Genomic DNA, 13,718 nt, shown 5'->3' on the forward strand with positions numbered 1-13,718 from the left:
TCATATGTTCTTCTAATTTTTAACTTAAGATTCTGAAATACAGCACACCTGTGGGAAAACGTACATAAAATAAATAGGGGTAGCTCAGTAGATTAAGCATCTGACTCTTGATTTCGCTTCAGGTCATGATCTGACAGTTTGGGAGTTCAAGCCCGCATCGGGCTCTGCGCTGACATTGCCGAGCCTGCTTGGGATTCTGTCTCTCTCTCTCTCTTTCTCTCTACCTTCCCCCCCCCTCACGTGCACGCATGCGCGCACACTCCCTCTGTTCTAAACTAAACTTGGGGTGCCTGGGTGGCTCAGTCGGTTAAGCGTCTGACTTCGGCTCAGATCATGATCTCACGGTGCGTGGGTTCGAGTCCCGCGTCAGGCTCTGTGCTGACAGCTAGCTCAGAGCCTGGAGCCTGTTTCAGACTCTGTATCTCCCTCTCTCTCTGACCCTCCCCTGCTCAAGCTGTCTCTCTCTCTCAGAAATGAATGAAAACACTAAAAAGAAACTTAAAAATATATAAAATAAATGAAAACCCCCCTGAATAGATTTGTGTAACCACCACCCAGATCAGAAAATGGAATATGGCTGGGACTTCAGAAACCCTACCCCTGTGTGTCTGTCCCAGTCATTGTCCCTCCTCCTCCCAAAGGTGACTCCTATCCTGAAGTCTAAAATTACAGCTTAGCCATGCTTGGTAATGAAGTTTGTATCAGTGGAATCATATCGTACATAATCTTTTGGTTTTGACTTATTTTGCTCAAAACATCGAAACGTATCCATGTTGTAGTCTGTCGCCTCTGAATCTACATGAGTAAACATACGGACGTAGCCAGTTGTGTACATTTCTGGAGTATTCTTTCTACGAACGTCCTTTCATTTGTGGCCTGATGGCACAAAGCGCCCTCATTCTGTTGAAGTACATCTAGGAGTAGAAACGTTCGCTCATAGGGTAGTTGGAAGTCGGCTTTAGTAGATAATGCCAGTTAACGTTACTTGGTGATTGTTAGCTACACGTTACTCTTCCATCAACCATGTATGGGAATTCCTGTTGCTCTACAGCCTCACCAGCACAGCACCGTAGGTCTTAATTTTAACCACTCTGCTAAGTACGTAACAGTATCTTATGGCGCATTTAATTTGATGACTAATGAAGTTCAGCACTTTTTTATGTGCTTGTTGGCTATTTAGATATCCATGCTGGTGCTGTACCTGTTCAAGCTCATGTTTATATTGGGTCGGGTTACTCGATGACTTACTTGAATTGCACTCTTCATATACCCTGGATATAAGCCTTTTGTTATTTTACTACAAATATCATTTACCCTAATGTCCCTTTCATGGTCTCAGGGGCTTCGATGATCAAACATTCTTAACCCAATCTATCAATCTTTTCTTTAGAATAGTGCGATTTTTTCTTGTTCCCTGTTAAAACCTTTCCCTACTCCGAAAATTTTATTGTTTTGCCTTTCACCTTTATTCTTTTTTTAAGTTTATTTATTCATTCCGAGAGAGACAGAGAGCCAGTCGGGGCAGGGGAGCAGAGAGAGAGGGAGAGAGAGAATCAAGCAGGCTCTGCAGTGTCAACAAGGAGGCTGATGTGGGGCTCGAACTCACGAGACACGAGACCATGACCTGGGCCGAAACCAAAAGTCGGATGCCTAACCGATGGACCCACCCAGGTGCCCCTGCTTTTCCCATTTAAACCTCCAATTCTCCTGGAATTGGATCTTGTAAACTGGGTGCGTTAGGCATCGGATTTCAGTTTTCCATAGAGGACTATACAATTTACCTAACGAGACTTCCCCCCCTGCTCTGGAGTACTTTTGTTGTAAATCAGATGTACTTATATGTATGTGTCTAGATATCTATTCCACTCCACTGGTCTGTTTGAGTATTCTTGTGCCAGCACCACATTACCTTTACTACCCTCGCTGTATAAGTTTTCGTATCCACTAGAGTTGTTGTTCTTTGATATTGCTTGGGATATTTTAGGCACTTGGCATTTGTATGTAAATTTCAGAACCCACTGTCAATTTTGACCAAAAAGTTAGAATTTTAATTGGAATGGTAGTTAATTTGGGGAGAATTGACATTTATACTCTACTGAGGCTTCTAGTACATGAAGACTGGGATCTCGCCATTGGTCGGTCTTCCTTATTTTCTTACATGAAACTGTGTAAGTTTCTGTGTAGTTTTCTGCATAGAACTCTAAATATATCATGCATGAGATTCATTCCTAGGTATTTGACCTTTTGTGATGCTGTTAGAAATGATATCTTTTAAAATTTCAGTCTGGTTGGTTTGTTCTGTTTTGTTTTGTTTTGTTTTTAGAGATAAAAAAAATATTCACTTTAGGGGCACCTGAGTGGCTCAGTCGGTTAAGCATCTGACCTCAGCTCAGGTCATGATCTCACGGTTCGTGGGTTTGAGCCCCACGTCGGGCTCTGTGCTGACAGCTCAGAGCCTGGAGCCTGCTTCGGATTATGTGTCTCCCTCCCTCTCTGCCCCTACCCTGCTCGTGCTCGCTCTTGCTCTCTCTCTCTCAAAAATAAATAAACATTTAAAAATTAAAAAAAGAATTCAGTTTCTTTAATACATACTGATCTTGAGATTTTCTGTTTCCTCTTGAGTCAGTTTTCATATTTATGTCTTTAAGGAATCCGTGTTTTCCCTTTTTTTCTTGATCAACGATTTCAACACTCTTTTCAGGAATTGATAGAACAAGAATACAGAAAATTAATGAGGATATAGAAAACTTGGATAACATAGTCAACCCACTTATTCTAATCGACATTTATAAAACATTCCACTCAACAACATAATACACATTCTTTCCAAGTGCACATGGAATATTTACCAAGATAGATAATATTTTGGGCTGTAAAACATGTTTCTATATATGTTAAATTAATGCCCATCTAAGTAATCCAGAGGTAAAAAAAAATTAGAGACTAGAAAATATTTTTAGCTGAATGAAAATTAAAATATAGCTGATCAAAGTTTNAAAAAGACCAAAAGAAGCCTTTAATAAGTAGAAGGAAGGAAATAAAAAAAGAATAGAAATCAATGCAATAGAAAATATACAAACAATAGAAAAAATCAATTAAGCCCAAACCTGGCTTTTGAAAAGATCAATAAAATTGAAAAACCTCCAACCAGATTGATCAAACAAAAAAGAGAAGCCACAAATTAAATGTGAAATATAAGGGGATATCATTGCAGATCCTATAGACATTAAGATCTTACTATTGAGTAGGATGCACCCCTAAACTCTTTTTTGAGGTTGACCTAGCTCCTTATGACCTTTATTTTCTATATAAATGTTAAAGCAAATATATGGTAGTTTCTAAAAAAAAAAAATCCACCTTGGATTTTGATTAGAATTGCATTGAATTTATAAATTTATTTAGATTGAATTGAGACCTTTAGAAAATCATCTTCCCATCAGAGAAAATGAAATTTCTTCCCCTTTACACAGATCAGCATTTACAGTCATTTGTAAAATTTTTAAGTTTTCTCCAGAGAAGTCTTATGTATTCTTGGATTAAATGTTTCCTAAGGAAATTATTTTTATTTTACCAATGGTATTATTTATTTCTGATCTAGTGGAACATATCATCTTGTGTAGACTCTTCTTGTATCTGGCAATTTTGCTCAACTTATTTATTATTGGCCTTTCTAGGGAGACGAACTTGTCTGAAAATAATGCTAATCTCACATATTTCCTTCTATTTTTAAAAATGCTTTTTTAAATTTATTTTTGAGAGAGAGAGAGAGAGAGAACGTGAGCAGAGGAGGGTCAGAGAGAGAGGGAGCCACAGAATCTGAAGCAGGCTCCAGGCTCTGAGCTAGCTGTCAGCACAGAGCCGAACGCGGGGCTCGAACCAATGACCATGAGATCATGACCTGAGCCAAAGTTGGCTGCTCAACCAACTGAGCCACCCAGGCACCCCTCACATATCTCCTTCTAATACTTAACCTCTTATTTCTTTTTCTATGCCTAGGCTAACAGTTGCAGTACCATATTAATTAGTGGCAGTTATTGTGGGCATTTTAATCTTTAATTTTTTTAATGTTTATTTTTGAGAGAGAGAGACATAGTATGAGTGGGGGCAGGGGCAGAGAGAGAGGGAGACACAGAATCCGAAGCAGGATCCAGGCTCTGAGCNGCTCTTAAGTTTTATTATGCCAGAAAAATCACTTCTAGATTGCTGAGGGTTTTTTTAATCATAAACTTTGAATTATATCAAATTATATTCACTACATTAACTGAAATAATGTATGCCTTCTCTCCTTAACCAACAAAGCCACCCAGGCACCCCTACTATTTCCTTTCAGAANACCTAGATATTTCTTGTACATTTATTTTACTTCAATATGACGCTTACGTAATATTTTGAAATCCAGGGACCTAAGTGAAGAAGATAGGAGAAAGTGATCTCTGAGCTCTTTGAGGTTCCATAAATTATTATGATTTCTTATCAACCCTGGGAACGAACAGGTGACCTTCCAGCGAGGCACCCTCATAGCCCAGCTCACTCGCTATTCATTTGACTTCCTTAACCAGGTTTCAGCTTAAGGGTCCAATGTTGAACTCCTGTGTCAATGAATTTATGTGACATTATTCCGTGGGATCCCCTAAGTAAATAATCATCCATCCACCCATGTAGCTGTTCAAAAGAATGAGATAGATCTAAATGTCTTAATATAAGAGAGTACCCAAGACCTATTACTAAATGAGAGGAGCATGGTGTAGGGTTATGCATGTGATACAGTCTCACTCACCCTTTGTACATGCGCCTGAAATTCATCTGGAATCATGCCCAACAAAATGGTAAAGTGGTTATCTCTGGGAAGTGGGCTGATGAGGTAGGATGACCGGCTTTTCATGTTACGCCCTTCTGTCACGTTTGATTTTTTTAAAATTCTCCGGTTAACATTACATTTATTTACATCAGGTGAACAATAAACTCCCCGGATAAAATTTACAAGTTCCTTTCATATGTATAGCTCGGACATAATGACCTGTCACTCTCCTAATATTTGAGAAGTTCTTTTATGGTAGGAAAGGGAGTAAGGATGCTGTACTGGAGAAGTATCCGGGATTGAGTGTGGCATTCATTAGGGCAGGTTTACATGAATGAAATCTATGATAAGGTCAAGGCGCGGTGAAAATCAGTCAGAATCCCACAGGGACGGTATCTATGCCGGGTTTGGAGCCCTGACACCGAGTACCCTCTGTATGGCGATGTGGGTGGTCAGCGTTAGCTGGGGTCTTTGTTCGCGTCCATTAGCCCCATAAAGAAACTCTGATTTGAAAGTGCCTGACTGATGATGAATTACTTATCACATTTACAAAAAGAAGACAGCACATACAAATACTTCATTATCCCCTGCTTGGCATTTGTTTTGTTACGGTGCTTTCGTTTAGCTGGAATTTGGTCCCATTGAAGTAATGGAAAAATTCGAGAAGATTGTCATTTCAGGAACTGCAACCTTTTTTCTCCTCCTCGGTAATAAGGGTAATAGCATTCAATGCAGGAAAAACACAAAAGAAGAAAATAAAAACCCAGCCACTAAATGCAGGTTGATATATATCTTCCCCCTCTTTTTAGCTCCCATTAGCTGTGAATATATATTTTCATGTTTTTACATATTAGGTTTTGTCCAGATTTGCCTACAATCTATCACAGCTTTTCCATAACATTCAATATTCTTCTAAAACATGATTTTCAGCTGTTTAATATGGTCACCCTATGATCTATTAAACCAATCTCCTATTATTAGACATTGGATAATAACAATTTTTAGTACTACAAGTTATTCTATACAAACGNTTCTCTGGGAAAGTTGTACCAATGAACCGTCTTTTTTCTTTCTTTTTTTTTTTGCGTCTTTTATCAATTTGACAGGTAGAAATGGTGTTTTGGTTTAATTTGGACTTTTTTGATTACTAGGAGGTTGACCTTACTTGCAGCTACTTTGATGTATATGAGCCACGTATGACTTTGTCTTTGATTGTATTCCTAAGCACATGATCATATGGTAGATCCTCTCTGGATAACTTGGAAAGTGTTTGTCGAGGAAGTGACTGTACTCCTGAAATTTCCTCCTTAAAAAAACTTCTTGGACACCTAGATTTAAAACGTACTCTATTGCTGTAAATTTTTCTATCTCCGTACGCTGCCTCTTTTTTACCTCTCCTAATAAGGTTGTTCTAGAGAAACAAAAACTTCAGCTCTTTTAGTAAGAGTTTTAAAGGCCATGCGCACAGTTTTAATGACAATGTTAATGCACGTCTGCTTGGTTCTGTCTTCCAAAACATTCCCAAGGACACACACGTGAACAGCATAACCTCTTTGTTATACACAAATTGTGGAAACGGAGATAGAATTAGCTGTCAAGGACACACGATTTTTTTGGCAGAGGCAATGTATTTTTGTCTCCTGGGAATCTTCTGTTTTATTTGATGGCATTTAGCTTACCTGCCTTCTGTGCAAGCAGCTCTGGTAAATGACAGTTTACGTACAATTTCAGATTTAAAATTCTTTTTATTTGAGAGAGAGAGAGAGAGAGCATGAATAGGGAAGAGGGGCAGAGGGAGAGACAGAGAGAATCTGAAGCAGACTCCATACTCAGCACAGGGCTTGATGTGGGACTCTATTTCATGACCCTGGGATCATGACCTGAGCCGAAATTAAGAGTTACTGGTCCCACAATTTCAGATTTTAACACAGATGTACTTAGGTAACCCAGAACATATGTATAATCGGAATTAGAGATCCTACATAAAATACACTTGACTCTTGAACTAATTCCTTGAGTTTGTGACTACTTATTGCCAAAATACCAGAAATGTCCTGTTACAAAGAGATGAATGGATAACTATCATCTGTTAATAGAGACGATACATTGTAATTGATTCACAGTGGTTAGGAAAGGATTAATTTGGTTAGTGCCCCACATGGAGCATGGACTTTGAAAGTTCTAAAATTCAGCAAAATGTACTTATTACTAAATTTAAGTTATTTCCATTTTTAATTTAGAAGACATCAGGGTTATGGAGGTGCCTGGGTGGCTCAGTTGGTTAAGGGTTCTGACTCTGGGCTTTCAGCTCAGGTCATGATCTCACGGTTTGTGAGATCAAGCCCCATGTTGGGCTCTATGCTGACAGTGCTTGTGGGGCTTGTTTGGGATTCTCTCTCTCTCTCTCTCTCTCTCTCTCTCTGCTCCCCACCCCCACAAGCGCACATGCATGTGCACTCTTTCTCTCTCAGGATAAATAAACATTTAAGAAAGACATCAGGCTTATGAAGTTCCTTACTAATGTGTATGATCATTAACCTTAATTGTATAGTGTTCTAGAAAGATTAGAGTCAGTGTTTTAGTAATCCTCTTCTCTCCTTGAAATCAGCTTATTGTCATTTGTTGATATATAAATATTTTTTAAATGTTTATTTATTTTTGAGAGAGAAAGAGAGACAGAGTGCAAGCAGGGGAGTGGCAGAGAGGAAGACACAGAATCCGAAGCAGGCTCCAGGCTCTGAGCCATCAACACAGAGCCCTACGTGGGGCTGGAACTCACGAACTGTAAGATCCTTGACCTGAGCCGAAGTCAGATGCTCAACCAATGGACCCACCCAGGAGCCCCGAGAGACAAATATCTTTTTCATAGCTATCTTTTTGTAGTTTATATTCTAGAAAGCCAGTTTGCTGTATATCATTTTTATTAACCGATGTGGAGAAGAAAGGCAAAAGGAGACAAAATGCAATTTCCTTACAACTTACAGCCCGTTGACAAGTCTTTGAGAAACGCAGATTGACCTTCCTCTAGGAACTCAGCTGCCTGGACGTTAAGACTTTAGTTTACCATTAGCCCAACCTCATAGATCCTGTAAGTCTCCTTTAACGTATAAAAATGCCTTTGGAAATTTCCTTTATCTCTACGCCGCACCCCAAGATATATGTTGGCAATCATACTCCAAGCATATGGCCCCCTGATAAACATCTGAAGGGTCTCATGACAAGGGTTTTACTAGACAGTAAATGACATTTTCCTAGCAACAGCCAGCCCCTTGAAATCCTAGAATCCTGGCTTCCAAATTCCTTAGAAACTTACACTGTCCCTAACCCCTTTCTAACCTGAACATATATAATCAATCACCCCTCACAACCCCAGTGCGTCTTTCTGCCCACAGGTCCTGTCCCCGTGCTTTAATAATACCACGCTTTTTAAACCGAAGACGCCTCGAGAATCCTTGCTTGACCGTCAGCTCCAAGCTCTTAACATTTTCACGTCATTAGCCTCACACAAATTTTGAAATTCAGAATAAGTTGTTTTTAATAGTTTACTTCTGTTGGGTCTTACTAATCTTAAGCTGACCTCTCATTCAGTAAGTTGATCTAGTGGACAAATGGCCAAAACAACATAATCTTCTTTTATCTCTTGTAGTGTGCTCGTTTGCCATATAGTCTTCTTAAATTGTGGCATTTTTGTCACCTAATTTGCACACGTACTAATCAATAACATTGTGTTAATTTCATAGAAGGAAATTGAAGTACCTTAAATCATTTGCTGAGATAGTCTTGTGAATTCTTAAGTTTTACAAGTTGTGTCTCTTTAAAAAAGTGTTAGTTGTTTCTGTTTTCTTATTTATAATTTAACTTCCTAAGTTTTTTAATGTTTATTTTTGAGAGAGAGAGAGAATAGGGGAGGGGCAGGGAGAGGGGGAGACACAGAATCTGAAGCAGGCTCCAGGCTCTGAGCTGTCAGCACAGAGCTCGACGCGGGGCTCGAACCCACGCACCGTGAGATCATGACCTGAGCCCAAGTCGGATGCTTAACCGGCTGAGCCCCCCAGGCATCCCCATATTAGGTATTCTTTTGTGCCTTCCTCCTCACTCGGTTGTCCCCTTGCTTTGTATTTTCCTTTTTGTGTGGTTTACTGTCTTTTTTTGGTGAGCACTTCCCCCTGTAATTTCCCCAGAAAGAGGGCACGGGAGGTGACATTTTTGAGACTATAGATGTTTCATTTTGCTCTCCTACTGAATTCATAGTTTCACAGAATGTAGACTTCTAGGTTGGAAATGATTTTTCCTTCAAGTTTAATGGCATTGTTCCATTGTTTTCTAGCTTCCAGCCTTGCTGTGGAAAAATAAAATGCCATAATGATTCATGATCCTTTATATAAAAGCTCAGGGTGGTTTTTTTTGTTTTGTTTTGTTTTGTTTTTTTGATCTCTTTCTCTCTGGAAAGATTTCTTTCTTCATCCCAAGTGATTTAATAAAACCCTGCCTTGATGTGGATCTATTTTTCTCCATTGTGATGAGCTCTTTCAAACTGGAAATTCAAATCTTTCAGTTTGGGGGAATATTCTGGAATTATTTTACTGATGATGTCTTCCCTTCTGTTTCTCTCTGCTTTGTGTTTGTGGAACACAGGAATGGGAGAGAAAGACAGCTGTTACTCTTCAGAATTCTCAGAGACCTATTTGCCTCTTGAACTATATACATTCCCCCACTACTTACAGAAAACTGTACATAAGCTATACATAAAAAAACAGCTAAAACTTTAAAAGACACAATTTATAAAATTTAACAATTTATAAATCTACCTCAGCAAATGACTTAAAGTACTTCGTTTCCCTCTATAAAATTAACTCACGTTATTNGAGATCATGACCTGAGCTGAAGTTGTATGCTCAACTGACTGAGCCACCCAGGCGCCCCTCAAATCTGGAACTTCTGAACCATTCCTCTACTTACCTTTTTGCTTCTATTTTTAACCTTATACTTTCACCCTATTTTTCTGAGAGATCTTTTCAACTTTATCTTCCCAATATTTGATGGAATTTTCATTTGATTTCCAACAGTTCCTCAACTCTTTCNGATCATCTGGTTCTTGTTTCATGGATATAATATTTTGTCTTTCTGAGGATGTAAATAATCTGCTTTTTTTAGAAAAAGTTTTCTTCCCTCCGCAGTTTGTTTCCTCTTATTTTCTGTTGGGTTCTTTTGCTCACTTTGTTTCCTGTCCCTCCTCTCTGGCGACCCTTGTTTGTCTGACTAGATTATAAAACTTTGGACACACGAGCAGGTTTTTCAATAGTGGGAGGCATGAAAGAGCGGTCTGACTGAACTGTAGCATTAGGGAATCCTTAGCAATCATATATATTTTCCCTTCAAACTGGTCAGATTCCTGAGAGAGGACCCCTACTAGCTTTTGCCAGCCTGTGAGAAGCTTGGCTGGGAAAAGAACGCTGGCTGAGTCAACATTTAGTATGTCAACTCTCCCTTATTCTCCTTATGCTTATTTTAGTGCTTTTATACCATCTGCTGTACCTGGCGTTCCCTGGCTGGGAGACTTACCGTCCTTCTTATTCACTACAAGGAAGAAAACGTCAGTCTTCTGCGAAAATGAGATCGAATCTGTCTCTCGGCTGTTTGGAGTGAAGGCGACACTTTGGAGCCTGACTTCGTACATGGTCCCTGAGCAATTAGGGAATTCTGAGGTGCAAAATGGGTCGTTTCTTGGCTTTCCCACTGCTGGCTTAGAACTCAGCTGAGTTGAGCCTCTTAAATCAGTTACCGCTTATCCATCTGTTTTCCAGCTTCCAAAAGTTTATTGCTGTCGTGTTCTCTCTCTCCTCTTTGTTCTTGTGGCTCTCCGGCAGAAACGATGTCTATGTTCCGTTGGTCGTTATCGTCTAGAATAATGCCCTCCACTCCAACGTAAATCCATTATGACGGTCTTGTGCTTTTCTAATACATTCGTTTCCACCCGTTGTTCCCACCGTCCCCCTCTTCCCTCAATGTAGCCATATGTTCAAATGCTAAGTCTCATTTATGACACATATGTAAGGTTCCGAATGACAGTTGAAGATTTCAGGACAACTGTTGGAAGAAACCATATGGCGCGAGTGTGCATGCACGTGTACAGACGCACATACACGCACACACGCCCTCCCACGCTGTGATTAGACGAAAGGCCCTGTTTATTTAAGGAAGAATACGGAATCATCTTGGAAGCAAGGTGGCCAAACAGAACAAGGGCAGGTTCAGTCTATCCTGTGACGTTATCCTTCCAGCCTCCACCCCAACGTCCCTTGGAAACTGCAAGTGACCCTGAACATGCAAAGTTGAGGTGTTTTGTTTGTTTTCTTTTTTGATCTGGGAAACATATTTTTCTTTATGTTTATTTATTCATGAGAGAGGCAGAGAGAGGAGAGAGAGCTGAGCGGGGGAGGACAGAGAGAGAGAGAGAGGGAGACGCAGAAACCGAAGCAGGCTCTAGGCTCCGAGCCATCAGCACAGAACCCGACCCGGGGCTCGAACTTGTGAACCACGAGATCATGACCTGAGCCGAAGTCGGACGCCCAACCAACTGAGCCACCCAGGAGCCCCAAGGGAAACATGTTTTTAAACTATGCCACAGTATCATTGAAGAAGAATACAAAGACTTATACAGTATACATATACATGTATACATATACAATACATTATACAAATAATGTATGTCCTCAGAGGGAACTATTTGGAGATTTCCTAGCACATGAGAGGCAAGCTGGAGAGTAGATGCGCAAGCAATTCTTGGACTAAACTTAGTGTCCGTTAAGACCCCCTGCTCGTTTAAAGGAAAGAAATACAGTAAGTGGGCACATTCCCTGGACGTTCTCTGCATCCATCATCTCAGCGTCCTAGAAAGCCTGTTTCCCGTGGTCTGTCCACAGTCTTCAATAGAATACCCCTTTTGCTCAAGAGGTTCTGACCCTACATTTGGCCAGAAGATCATATAACATTATATTTTAAAACAGGCTCCCAAACGTTGGACATTAGTGTTGATGGAACATGGCAATGCCGATGTCCAAAGTCTTGCTATAGAAGCCACTTATTACTCTTGCAGCCATTAATATTATTTTTAATGTCACACTTAAAATTTTTTAAATGTTTATTTTATTTTTGAGAGAGAGAGAGAGAGAGAGAGAGAGAGAGTGCAAGTGGGGGAGGGGCAGAGAGAGAGAGACGGAGAGAGACAGAATCCAAAGCAGGCTCCAGGCTCTGAGCTGTCAGCACAGAGCCCACCGCGGGGCTCAAACCCATGAACTATGAGATCATGACCTGAGCCGAAGTCGGACGTTAACCGACTGAGCCACCTAGGCGCTCCATGACATCACGCTTTTTTAGTTCTAAGTAGTTACTGACAACATGTACGTGATACTAAGCGTTGCCATTTTAAAGATCAATTTTAATTTTACCTTACTCTGCATATGGTCTTTCTCCGAAAAAGACATTTTGGGGGTTTGTAATGGAGCCCAGTAGGAGTCTGTTTAGTACAGATTGGTTTAGTTATTGAAGCTTCAAAGACTGTTATAAGATGCTCCAGACCTTCAGACAGCCTTATGGTGGGTTCTGCAAGGGCCATGGTGTTTGGTGCAAGTCTATTTGCAGAGGACACTTTTCCAGATAATAGCAAACATAAGTGAGTTCAAAAAGAGCAATAACTGGAAACAGAGTGCGCGTGTGTCACCAAGGTATAAATAGCTAAATAATTCACTGTCATTCATAAAAGAAAAGGACATAATATGTGACCAAAAGGAGTAAGTTGAATATTCTCCATTTTTTAAACATTACCACTCCAAATCGCTGTTTAAACAAAGACACTTTTGGGGGGACAGAGATGATAACCCTGGAAATTTTTACCCCCCGCAGAACTCGGTGAGCTGTACACATTATGAAAGCAGCCACCGAAAGGAATTTCACCCATACACCAAAGAAGGCTGAGCTCACAGGGACGCCTGGGTGGCTCAGTCGGTTAAGCATGCAACTTTGGCTCAGGCCATGATCACTCAGCTCGGGAGTTTGAGCCCTGCGCTGGGCTCTGTGCTGACAGCTTGGAGCCTGGAGTCTGCTTTGGATTCTGTGTCTCCCTCTCTCTCTGTCCCTCCCCCGCTCACTCTCTGTCTCTCAAAAATAAACATTGAAAAAATTAAAAAAAAAAAAAAGAAGAAGGCTTGAGCTCACATGTCCCAAATTTTGTTCCTTGTGCTGCATGATTGGTGGTTGAGTCAACGTTAAATAATCACCAATATTAACGGGTTCTTGGGTATTTAATTCTTTGGGCAAATTGGGTTTTTCTCCTTTCAATTCACCTCAGCTGCAAGGGGTTCTGTCTAAATCTGAGCTTTCATACTGAGGAATAAGTAAAGTTTATTCCCATTTTGTTCTTTCCTACAGGATGGCCATTTTTAAGTTAGTACAATTCTTCAGCAACTAGTATTCTATGCTTTAGAACTATGAATCTGAAATGTAAGAAAATACCCTCAAATCCATGTTTTTCAGATGCATTAAAGAGAACACAGACTCATTTCAAGATGACATTTTTTAAAAAGCTGCACGAACTGCATTTTCTGCTGCTTTGCGGTGTAAGAGGATTTGGGGGGTAACTTCTTACGTCTGTTATGTGGCTTACATGGCCTCGGGTCCAAGTGCCCATTCCAGCTTAGGCCTGATCTCTTTGTAGAAATGTCTTTCCCTCCCTTTTCAATGACTGAATCTACACACGGCCATGGTTCATCAGAATTCACGTTTTAATGAGTTCCAAGACTAAACATAGAATTGAAGAACATTTTTAACCCATGATATACAGCTCTCAGTTGATGCTATGCATTTCCAAAGTTGCACATCCCATGAAGGAAAACATTTGATTGGGAGGGCAAATGTGGAGGAT

The 13,718-nt window shown here is 40.2% G+C and overlaps 1 non-coding gene across 1 annotated transcript; it reads left to right on the forward strand.

The window, feature by feature from the left end:
• Positions 1-288: 288 nt before the first annotated feature.
• TRNAR-UCG (transfer RNA arginine (anticodon UCG)) lies at positions 289-373 on the forward strand. Its single transcript has one exon. It is a non-coding gene; the product is annotated as a tRNA-Arg (tRNA).
• The last annotated feature ends 13,345 nt before the right edge of the window (positions 374-13,718 follow it).

The sequence above is a fragment of the Crocuta crocuta genome, unplaced genomic scaffold, assembly GCF_008692635.1.
Source record: "Crocuta crocuta isolate KB4526 unplaced genomic scaffold, BGI_CrCroc_1.0 scaffold467, whole genome shotgun sequence".
Classification (NCBI taxonomy): Eukaryota; Metazoa; Chordata; class Mammalia; order Carnivora; family Hyaenidae; genus Crocuta; species Crocuta crocuta.